General features: G+C 40.9%; 1 pseudogene; it reads right to left on the bottom strand.

Annotated features, from left to right (window-relative positions):
- Nucleotides 1–6,848: 6,848 nt before the first annotated feature.
- LOC122211203 lies at nt 6,849–7,424 on the bottom strand (annotated as a pseudogene).
- Nucleotides 7,425–12,079: the final 4,655 nt, after the last annotated feature.

Here is a 12,079-nt window from a genome sequence, read left to right as displayed (position 1 = left end):
CGTTCAGGTCATGATCTCAGGGTTTCTGAGATCAAGCCCCACGCTGGGCGCCATGCTGGGCATGGAGTCTGCTTGAAATTCTCTCCCTCTGCCTCTGCCCATTCCTGGTCGTGCTCTCTTTTTCAAGAAGAAAAAAAAAAATTATTAAAAAAAAAACCCTCAGTAAATATTTGCTAAATAAGTGATTAACAAAAGTTCTGAGCCTAAGTTCAGAGTTTCCCATTATTCTCATTTCAATGTCCCTGAAATTGCCTCTTTAGCTCCAACTTTTATGTGGCCAAAGTGTTTCCTCCATTCACAAAGCTGAAGAGTCTTTAAAATTTTTTTTTTCATTATTTTTTATCATTCTGTTTATTTATTATTTATTTATTTATTTTTATTATTTTGTTTTATTTTAATTTCAGTATAGTGAACATACAGTGTTATATTAGTTCCAGGTGTACAATATGGTGATACAACAATTTCATACATCACCCAATGCTCTTCACAGACAAATGCCCTCCTTAATCCCCATCACCTATTTCACCCCACAGCCCCCTGGTAACCATCAGTTTGTTCTCTAGAGTTAAGAAAAGAGAGACTTTCATGAGCTCATTCGTGCCTTCCAGTAACCGAAAGGAAAGAGATTCTGTTTTATATCTTTGTCTCTTTAAGAAAAAATTATGACTTGGTTCAATACAGCATTACTGAGTGTTAAATCAATTCAACTCAATCCCCTTCCAGTAAGATTTGGAATGGAGTCAGAATTCATACTTTAGGGGAATAAAGCTCCCCCAGATGATTCTGACACACAGCCAGGTTTGAGGATGACTGTTTTAACTCACTTCCAAGTTTCTTAGGTTACCAGAAATGTTATTTCTCTTTCGAACATCAGTCTAGGAAGTTGCAAGACAAAGCAATTTTCAGCTGTAACTCAGTATCAGGAGGATAAACATTTGTCAGGGAGAATACAGCAAGGGAACAACAGCAAAATGTACATTTTTTTTTTTTTTTTGCAGAAAGAGGGGAAATAATTTAAAAATTAAGAGGAACTACAATTCCTATTTAGAATAAATAATAAATGGGCTCATGACCCATTTATTGTTTTGAGAGAATTGTTTCGAGATCAGTGACAGATCTCCCAGTCATCAAAAAGAAATTTCAGATTAGAATAGTTTTACACTTGTAAATATCCTTTCACATTTCAAGCTGGACCTGGGCCTTGCATTAGGGCTATTTTTGTTTTAAATAAAGCAGCTAAAACTGTTTGGTTTCTGAAACAGGAGAGTCTGGAGTGGTAGTGGCTTCATAACAGCGGGAGGCAGGGCTCAAAGAGGGTAGGTAGGGCCGTCTTCCCTTCTGTGTGGCTTTATTCTACAGGCAGATTCTCTCCAAATGGTGGGGAAGAGGGTCACTGACAGTTACATCTTCCCAGCCTAGTGACTCCAAGAAAACAGGTCTCTTCTCTAGTGTTTGCATGGTTATCTTAGAGCTGACTATGCTTGGTCTTTTTTGGATTGTAGTTTGTAGCACACCTCAATCATCACTGAGGGCAGGGTAATGGGGGACTTTGGTAGGCCTGGGTCTCATGACTGCCCCTGTGACCATGAGTTCACAACCCCATCAGGACCATATGGAATTGGCAAAGAGTTTCCCAACATAATGAAAATGAAGTTGGGGTTTTAATGGGCAGAGAAAATCTGCAGGATTGTTTGTATGGCAGATAAGAGATACGAATTTGTGTATGGAGTTAATCTAAAATATTTCAGTCTGTGAGACTGTAGACCAACGTTTTAGGTGTTTTTTTTCAATGTTTATTTTTGAGAGAGAGAGAGAGAGAGAGAGAGAGAGAGACAGAGTGGGAGTGGGAGAGGGGCAGAGAGAGGAGGAGACACAGAATCTGAAACAGGCTCCAGGCTCTAAGCTGTCAGCACAGAGACTGATGTGGGCTCGAACTCACAAACTGTGAGATCATGACATGAGCCGAAGTTGGATGCTTAACTGACTGAACCACCAGGTGCCCCTAGATCTTTTTTTTAATGTTTATTCATTTATTTTGAGAGAGAGAAAGAGAGGGAGAACACAAGTGGGGGGAGGGCAGAGAGAGAGGGAGAGAGAGAATCCCAAGCAGACTTCGTGCTCTCAGCACAGAGCCCAGAGTGGGGCTTGAACACACGAACCATGAGATCATGACCTGAGCCGAAATCAAAGGTGGGACACTTAACCAGCTCAGCCACCCAGGCACCCTGGTTGTGGATGAATGTTAATATGAATGAATGGACACCTGGGGAGTGGGGAGGGAGGCAGCAGGGAAGCACTTGAAGGCAGCCCTGCCATGGCTAATGGCTATGTCTTTTTAACTTTTTCTTGAGATATAATTGACATAACATTGTGTTATTTTCAGGTGTACAAGTATGACCAATATACGTATACATTATGAAATGATCAACGTAAGTCTAGTTAACATTCATCATCACACAGTAACAAATTTTTTTCCTTGTGATGATAACTTGTAAGGACCTGTTCTCTTAGCAACTTTCAAATATGCGATACGGTATTAACTATAGTTACTGTGCTGCATGTTACATCCCCAAGGCTTTCTTATTTTATAACTGGAAGTTATATTGTATTATACCATATGGGGAGGGAAGTAGGGGGTAGGCAAAATGAGTGAAGGTGATCGAAAAGTATAAATTTCTGGGGCGCCTGGTGGCTCAGTCGGTTCAGCGTCCAACTTTAGCTCAAGTCATGATCTCACAGTTTGTGGGTTTGAGCCCCGCATCAGGCTCTGTGCTGACAGCTCGGAGCCTGGAGCCTGCTTTGGATTCTGTGTCTCCCTCCCTCTCTGTCTCTCTCCTGCTCTCTATCTCTCTCTCTCAAAAATAAATAAACATTTTTTTAAAAAGTATAAATTTCTCCAGTTATAAAATAAATAAGCCCCCATCACTTACCTCTGACAACCACAAATCTGTTTTCTGTATCTACGAGTTTGGCTCTTTGGGTGTTGTTTTTCTAGATACCACATACAAGTGAACTCATGGTATTTGTCTTTCTGACTTATTTTACTTAGCATAATGCCTTCCAGGTCCATCCATGTTGTCACAAATGGCAAGATTTTGTTCTTTTTTTATGGCTGAATAATAGTCCATTGTATGTATCACATTTTCTTTATCCATCCATTAGGCTGCTTCCATGTCTTGGCTATTGTAAATAATGCTGTAATGAACATGCATATTCTGGTATCTTTATATATATATATATTTTGTTGTTGTTGCTGCTGTTGTTGTTCTATACTCAACGTGGGGTCAGAACTCATGACCCCAACAACAGGAGTCACATGCTCTAGCAACTGAGCCAACCAGGCACCCCTGCAGATATCTTTTTGGATTAATGTTCTCATTTCTTTTGAATGAATATCCAGAAGTGGAATTGCTGCTGGATGATATGGTAGTCCTTTTGTTGTTGTTGTTGTTTTTCTGAAATATAGTTGACATACAATGTTACATAATTTTCAGGTGTATAACATAGTGGTTCAACAAGCATTTAAAGTATAAAGTGATTATACTTTATGCTGCACTCTCCGTAAGCGTAGCTGCACCATCTGTCACAACACAACCATTATTACAATACCGTTGACTATATTCCTTATGCTGTGCCTTTATTTCTGTGACTTATTCACACCATAACTGAAAGCCTTTACCTCCCACACTCTTCACTCATTTTGCCCATCGCCTTCCTGCTAGTTTTATTTTTATTTATTTAGTTAGGGATTTTTTTAATGTTTATTTATTTATTTTTGAGAGAAAGAGAGAGAGAGAGGGAGAGAGAGAAGCAGGAAGGAGCAGAGAGAGGGAGACAAAGAATCCCAAGCAGGTTCAACCCATGAACTGTGAGATCATGACCTGAGCCAAAACCAAGAGTCAGACGTTTGACTGAGCCACCTATGTGCCCTTATTTATTTATTTAAGAGAGAGAGAGAGAGAGAGAGAGAACATGCAAGTTGGGGAGAAGGGCGGAGGGAGCGAGACAGAATCTCAAGCAGGCTCCACACTCAGCTCAGAGCCCAACATAGGGGCTCAATCCCACAACACTGGGATCATGACCTGAGCCAAAATCAAGAGTGAGGTGCTTAACCAACAGAGCCACCCAGGCACCCCTAATTTTTTTAAAGTAATCTCTATGCCCAATGTAAGGCTTGAACTCACAACCCCAAGATCAAGAGTCACGTGCTCTACCCACCAAACCAGCCAGGCGCCCCTGTTTTCAATTTTTTAAGGAAATAGTGGCTGTACAAATTTACATTTCCACCAACAGTGCACATGTTTCCCTTTGCCATTTCTTGTCGTTTTGATAATAGCCATTCTAACAGGTATGAAGTGACATCTCATTGTAGTTTTGATTTGCATTTCCCTGATAATTAGGGATGTTGAGCATCTTTTCATGTACCTGTTGTTCATCTGTGTATCTTCTTTGTAAAGATTCAGATCCTCTGCCCATTTTATTTATTTATTTGTTTATTTATTTATTTATTATTTTTTTAATGTTTATTTACTTTTGAGAGAGAGAGCGCAAACCGGGAATGGGAAGAAAGAAAGACAGGGAGACACAGAATCCGAAACAGGCTCAGGCTTTGAGCTGTCAGCACAGAGCCTGACGTGGGGCTCAAACTTGGGAACAGCAAGATCATGACCTGAGCCGAAGTCGATCACCCAACCAACTGAGCCATCCAGGTGCCCCTCTGCCCATTTTTAAATTGGATTGTTTGTTTTTTTGCTGTTGAATTGTATGAGTTCTTTATGTATTTTGGCTATTAACCTTTCATCAGATACATGATTTGCAAATATTTTCTTCCATTCAGTATGTTGCCATTACGTTTTATTAATGATTTTCTTTACTGTGTTATTCCTTTCTTGTAATCATTTTTTGATATGAGTAATTGCCTCTTTAATATTTTTACTTGTTATATTCCTAGTGCATAGAAAGAATCCCTGACATATAGTAAGAATTCAATAAATATTTTTAAAATAATGAATGTAATTGCTTAATTTTGTAGATACTGATCACTAATTCTTCCCCTGACAATACAGTTTTCCGCATGCTTGAAAAGTTTCAGAGAGGGGTGCCTGGGTGGCTCAGTCGGATGAGCATCTGACTTCGGCTCAGGTCATGATCTCATCAGTTGATGAGTTTGAGCCTTGTGTCGGACTCTGTGCTGACAGCTCAGAGCCTGGAGCCTGCTTCAGATTCTGTGTCTCCCTCTCTCTCTGACCCTCCCCTGCTCATGCTCTGTCTCTCTCTGTCTCAAAAATAAATAAACATTAAATTTTTTTTTAAAGTTTCAGAGAAAGTATCAATCAGCACATTCTAGGTCATGCTCTGATAACGAATTACCCCCAAATGCCAGTGATTTTCTAGAGCAACATTGTTTGTTTGTTTGTTTGTTTGTTTTTCTCATGATATAAATCTGCCACAGGTTGGCTGCATACTGTCTTCACTCCCGAGACCCAATGAAGAGCATCCTCTGTGGAACATGGCTGGTCTGTGGCAGGCGGCAAAGGACATGTGGCAGACTGGCTCTTAGTGTTTCTACTATGAAGTTATTTATCACTTTCACTCACAATGTAATGAGCCAAATAGGTCCTTGGCTAAGCTTGACATAATGAGGCAGGGATCTATATTCTTAGAAAGGGGCTCTGGAAGGAAGGGCATCATGGGGAGAACCACTATATTTGTGGCAGAGAAATAGAGTCTTTCACAGTTAATGCATCAGATCCATTTTCTCTAGGAGAAAAGTCCTCCATTCTCCTTTGATGTGGATTGTTTGCTTTATGGGCCTGCTCCACAGCTGTCATGCAGGGACTTCCCTTTACTATCATCTTGGAAAATCCCTTTGTGTATCACGTATATTGGTTCTCTGTTTACTGGATCTAGGTCTTTTTCTTTGTTTTACTTTCTCACTTGCCTGCATTCTCCCAGTAGAAAGAGAAAGCAGATTCATGAGGTAAATTTTGAGACCATTCAGGCTTAAAAATGTCTTTACCCTCAAACATGATTAATAGTTTCACTAAGCATAGAATTCTAAGTTGATAATTTTTTCTTGGAATTTTTTGAAGGTATGTCTTCATTAACTTCCAGATTTCAACTTTTTTTTTTTTTTGAGAGGCCAACACTATTTTTGAAATAATTTGTTAATGTTTATTTATTTTTGAGAGAGAGGGAGACAGAATCTGAAGCAGGCTCCAGGCTTTGAGCTGTCAGCACAGAGCCCAATGTGGAACTCAACATGGGGGTCGAACTCACAAACCACGATATCATGACCTGAGCCAAAGTTGAACGTTTAACTGACTGAGCCACCCAGGCATCCTTAGAGGCCAATAGTATTTTTTTCTCATTCTTTTATTTGTGATATGTTCCCACTCTGGAAGCTTTTAGACTATTTTTTAATGACTGAAGTACTAAATTTCACAATAATGTGCTTTTAAATGGGTCTTTTTTCATTCATTGTGTGGGGTGCTTCAAAATAAGTAAATAAACCTTAAAAAATAGCATCCAGTTCTTTTTTTAAATTATGTATTTATTTCTTCATTCATTCATTTATTTATTCATTTATTTATTTAATTTGAGAGAGAGAGAGAGAGAGAGAGAGAGAGAGAGAGAGAGAGAGAGAGAGAGAATATGCATGAGCCAGGAGGGGCAGAGGGAGAGAGAGGGAGAATATCAAGCAGACTCCATGCTCAGCACTGAGCTTGATGTGAGCCTGGATCCCACAACCCTGGGATCGTGACCTGAGCTGAAATTAAGAGTCAGCCTCTCAACCAACTGAGGTACCGGGTGCCCCTATTTAAAAAAAAAAAAAAAAATTTTTTTTCTTTTTTTAGTTTATGCCTTTATTTGACAATCATTGGTTAGTTCTCATCCACATTAACTGTAGATTTTTTAAGGTGGTGACAGGTACATAGATAACTAACGTAAAGAGCTTGTTTGGCGAATCTTCATCCTCCTTACATTTTCTGGACAACCGCATATGGATACAGTATGGAACATTCCTTATTCATTTGGCTCAGAAAGCATTGTTGAGCACTGACTGGTGTGAATGTGCACGTCTGGAGTCCTCATTTCCTTCACGGCAAATTTCCAGATCTCTGCGAGTGTCTTCTTGAAACCCACTCCATAGGTGTGCTTGTGAATAATGCTAGTATGAGTAACAAGAAATATTTCTTCTTGCATAAGCTTATATCAGCGCGGATAACCATTGGTGGTATATTCTCTGGTCACTACCTCGTTGATGGTGGAATGGCCCTTCTTCTTCTGGCCACCCTTCTTTGTGGGAACCATTCTGCCAGGCCCTGGTTGGAAAGGAAGCAGCATCCAGTTCTTTTAAAGGATACAATATATTCTCTAAACTTTAATGAATAACTAAGAACAAACAAACAGGGGCACCTGGGTGGCTCTTGAGCATCTGACTCTTGATTTCAGCTCAGATCATGATCTCACAGTTCATCAGTTTGAACTCTGTATCAGGCTCTGTGCTGTCAGTATGGACCCCACTTCGGGTCTTCTGTCTCCCTCTCTCTTTGACCCTCCCCATCCTCAAAAAGAAACATTAAAAAAATTTTAAAAAAAGAAGTATGAGCCACATGTTTTATATGTGTGTGTGTGTGTGTGTGTGTGTGTATATATATATATATATATATATATATATATATATAATCATTTGGTGGACATATGTTATTATACATTTGGCCAAATCCATAGAAAGTACAATACAGTGAACCCTAATATAAACTATGGACTTTGGATGATAATGATGTGTCAATGTAGGTTCATCAGTTGTCATAAATGCGCCACTCTGGTGGGGGATGTTGATAATGGAATAATGGAGGAAGCAATGCTTGTGTGATGACAGAGGGCATATGGGAAATCTCTGTATCTTCCACTTAATTTGCTAAGAACCTAAACCTAAAAAACTAAATCTTTTTTGGGGGGGTACCTGTATGGCTTAGTCAGTGGAGCATGTGACTCTTGAACTCGGGGTTGTGGATTCAAGCCCCGTGTTGGGTGTAGAGATTACTTAAAAATGAAATCTTAAAAATATTAAGTCTGTTTTTAAAAAAATTATCAGTTAAGGGGCGCCTGGGTGGCTCAGTCGGTTAAGCATCTGACTTCAGCTCAGGTCATGATCTCACGGTCTGTGAGTTTGAGCTCTGCTTCAGGCTCTGTACTAACAGCTCAGAGCCTGGAGCCTGCTTCAGATTCTGTGTCTCCCTCTCTCTCTGCCCCTCCCCTGCTCACACTCTGTCTCTCTCTCTCTCTCTCTCTCTCTCAAAAAATAAATAAACAGTAAAAAAAAAAGATCAGTTAAAAAAAAGATTAGTTGATAATTAAAGATATAGGGAGAAATTAGCAATGTAAATGACCTTTCTTGTTTTACCAGAAATCTGCCAACCTAGGTGGGAATTGCAGCCTTTGGCTCCATCTACAGGCAGAGTCCCTCTGTGTCTAAGTCTCTGTGCCTTAATGTTTCCCAAAATATGCTCCATAGATGTGCTCCCTGCCAAAAAGTTCCTATGGTCATATAAATTTAGGAAACAGAACATGTCCTTTTCCTTCTTGGAGACACCAACCATACTGGCAGAAAAAAGGCTCTGAGGAATCCTACAGTAAAGAAGCTTTAGCTTTATTGAACTCACAGCTTCTTAGACATATTTTATCAAAGAATCCTGTCCTCACATAAAAGCTATGCATGTCTATTGAAATGATGCCATGGAATTACAGTTCATGATATTTTGGATCAGTCCTATTTATGGTCTGGAATTTGGGAATTCATAGGTCAAATGTTTCCATACTTGATATTGTTAATCCTGTTTTAAATGGCTTCTGGCTTTGTATTCTGAATTTAGAGGCTCCAAGGGTAATTCTGACAGTATTCATTAGGCCTGCCGCAGCCCTATTCAAAGGAATGCTGGGAAAAGGGAAAACTGTGCCCTGATAAGATCTAGTGATGAGGGTTTTCAATCCTTTAGTCTGAAAGGAGGAGACAGACAGGACAGACACTCACTGAATGGAAGTAGAAAAGTGGGGCTAACATGGGAGTGGGGTGGGAGGGGTTAGACCATTTCTGATGTAAGGGTATTAAGCAAACCACCAACTGGTTTAAGGAAATTGACTGGCCCCCCAGCACAGAGACCATGTGCTCACAATTTTGGGTAGCTCTACACAGAAGCCCCAGCTGAGGGCCAGCAGGGCTGGAAATTCAGGGCATCTTCTGCTCACTCCCTTTTCCTTGGCATAAAGATGATACTTAATCAACAACACTTGTGCTTATGGAGCTGTGTCCAGCTGGAGGGGTACATTTAAAAAGGTCTCTTAAAGGCATTTGAGACATAAGAAGAAATACATAGTTGGTCTCTGCCTCCAGTTCCTGACACAGAGCTCCTAAAATCCTTGTAATTTCCTGAGTGATAGGTGAGATAGGAGCATTTTTTGTTATAATATTTAGTCTTCCCCGACACGAGAGCTTCTAAGATACTTGGAATCTGCAGAGGGTAGAGGAAAAAGAGTCTATACCTACCAGCCACAGTGAGGCCTGCCAGTGTATTAAGAAATCTTCTGGTGTCACTCTGCACCCCTGACACTGTGTGGAGCCAGCCAACTTGAAGTTTGGGAAGAGGAAGGATGAAAGGTTTGCGGATGAAGAACATTTGATTCCTAGGTGTCCACATGGTCCCTAATGGATGAAGCACCATCTATGCTGCAATTTGCTAAAGGTAAAAGTTACCGATGAGTTTAGAGATGGATACAGCTCCCTGGGAGTTGTTTTACTGGATGCATAAGAAAATGCAATCCAATGAGCAAAAGGTAAAATATACGATCCCTTGGTTACTGTTACCCATGATAACTAAGATGGTGTTAAAACAGAGCGCTGAGTTGAGCCTTGATGCTAGATCAGGCTCAGATTTCTGTTTGATCTGAGCTTAGGCCACTGGCCTCAAAGCCCCCCTCAGAGGGAAGAACTACGCAGGCACAGCAGAGAGTGCCTCTAAGACCTCTGGCCACCAGTAAGATAGTCCACATTAGAAGGGGGCAAAAGCAGGAAATGACTGAAAACAGGGAGTATAGGGTGGCAGGGTGCCATTTTGTGGGCGGGTATCGTCAGTTTCTTGAAGACCCTTTATCAAAATGGATTTTCAGAGTAATTTATGGGGAGTGGCTTTGGTTTTGAATGCTGTAGATGGAAGAGCAGGTCTGGGTTCATACAGGACCCACAGCTACTAATGAAGAATCACAGATGGGTGTACCTGATCCAGACACTTGTTCCTGAGGGAACAGCTAGCCTCATTTACTGGATAAAAGCCACTATAAGATCTGTTTACCCTGAGAAGGGAGACTACCCAACTTTCTCTATAAATGCAAGTGGAACACCATAGAAGAAGCAGCTGATATGTTTCATATGCAAGCCATGTAGGACTGGCTTCATGATAACCAGGATATTCACTTACCAAAAATGCCCATTATCCAAGTTATGGTAAACGCTGTGCTTCAGGGAGCCGCCTTCACAGGGGCACCCCATTATAAGAGTAGTGCTGCATAACTAAGCAACAGTCTAGAAGCCTTGTGGAATTTGCTGTCTTAAGCTTCCCCTCATTAGTCTTACAGATGCTTATTAAACTATTAGTTAACAAGAGAATGGGAGAGGCGAGGGAAGAGTCCAAAGCTGGTTCTAGGAAGATGAAAAATTTTAAATGGCTATTAAGAAATAAGGTGGATAAAGGAAAGAAATATTGATAGGGGTGAAGAAAAGAGACAAAAGAGGTCAGTCAGGACACCTGGCTGGCTCAGTCAGAAGAGCATGTCCCTTTTGATCTTGGGGTCGTGAGCTTAGGCCCCATGTTTGATGTAGAGATAAAAGAAAGAAAAGAAAGAAAGAAAGAAAGAAAGAAAGAAAGAAAGAAAAAGAAAGAAAGGAAGAAAGATAGTCATAGGACTCATCCCATCAGGGTGAAAATTGTTAGATGGTTATTTAAACAGGAGTTAATAAAACTGATATTGATAGGCTTAAAACACAGGTCTTAATACTACACTATTACTAAAATGTTGAGCAGGCCAATGAGACCCCCAACTGCTCCTCCAACATTAAAGGGCCCCAAACTAGTCAGCTCTATTTACCCCAGTTTGGAGCAACTTTAAAAGTGAGAAATTGGACCTGCAATCACTTGGGGCAAAACAGTGAGGCAGATTAGTCGAAGTAAAGATTGGCAAAAGGGCCAGAGTTCCTCTGCTCCACCCTCTAGCTGAGAACCCAAAGCCTCATACACAAGAGAGGGTAAAATGGTCAGGGGATGGAGAAGTTTCCTAGAGCTCTTGTTAGGGGAGCCTCTAGTACTGTGCACCAACCATACTGGGGAAGTCCTGCCTGGAGGGCTATAATTAGATTGAGACGATGCAGAAATGTAGGCACCGTTCAGATTGTGAAGATCTGGAGCATTTCAGCCGGATTGTGTCAAGAGATCCTGTGTCCTTTGCCTTCCACACTGCTTAGCCTAGTGGTGGTCCTGTGAGCGTGACGCTCAGAAAGGTCAAGGGTATGCTCCACAGAGCAGCTGCAAGCAAACTAGGGAGCTAGGAGTGTAGGTTCACAGAAGGTTGGAACAGCTCTGGGTGGGGGTGGTAAGATCAACTGAAACTCAGTAAGTGTTGGAGGTCAAAGCTGGGGTAGAAGAGGGAAGGAGAAGAGAGGGTCAGACCATGTGTGTGCGGTCCTGGGCATCGAGTCTAGCAGGTACTGGTTAGAAGAAGTTGTATATCAGGTTTTAAGAGATGTGTGTGTGTGTGTGTGTGTGTGTGTGTGTGTGTGTGTGTGTTGGAGGGCAGTAGGCAGCATGGAGAGAATAACAGAGCAGGAATTTGGGCTCATGGAGCAGACAGGGTTACAGACAAGCACCAGACAATTTCTTAATATGTGGCATGTACTGTCACTGGCAGGTGTAGAGGAGGGGAAAATTTTTTTTGTTTACCTTTCTTCACCTTTTTCTTTACCCTTCTAAGTTTTTGACTGGCACTTCTGTAACAAAAGACAGATTAACAAGAGAAGAGCATACAT

This window comes from Panthera leo, chromosome F2, assembly GCF_018350215.1.
Source record: "Panthera leo isolate Ple1 chromosome F2, P.leo_Ple1_pat1.1, whole genome shotgun sequence".
NCBI classification, from domain to species: Eukaryota; Metazoa; Chordata; class Mammalia; order Carnivora; family Felidae; genus Panthera; species Panthera leo.
The sequence above is the reverse complement of the archived record's forward strand: the minus strand, read 5'-3'. Positions and strand labels throughout refer to the sequence as shown.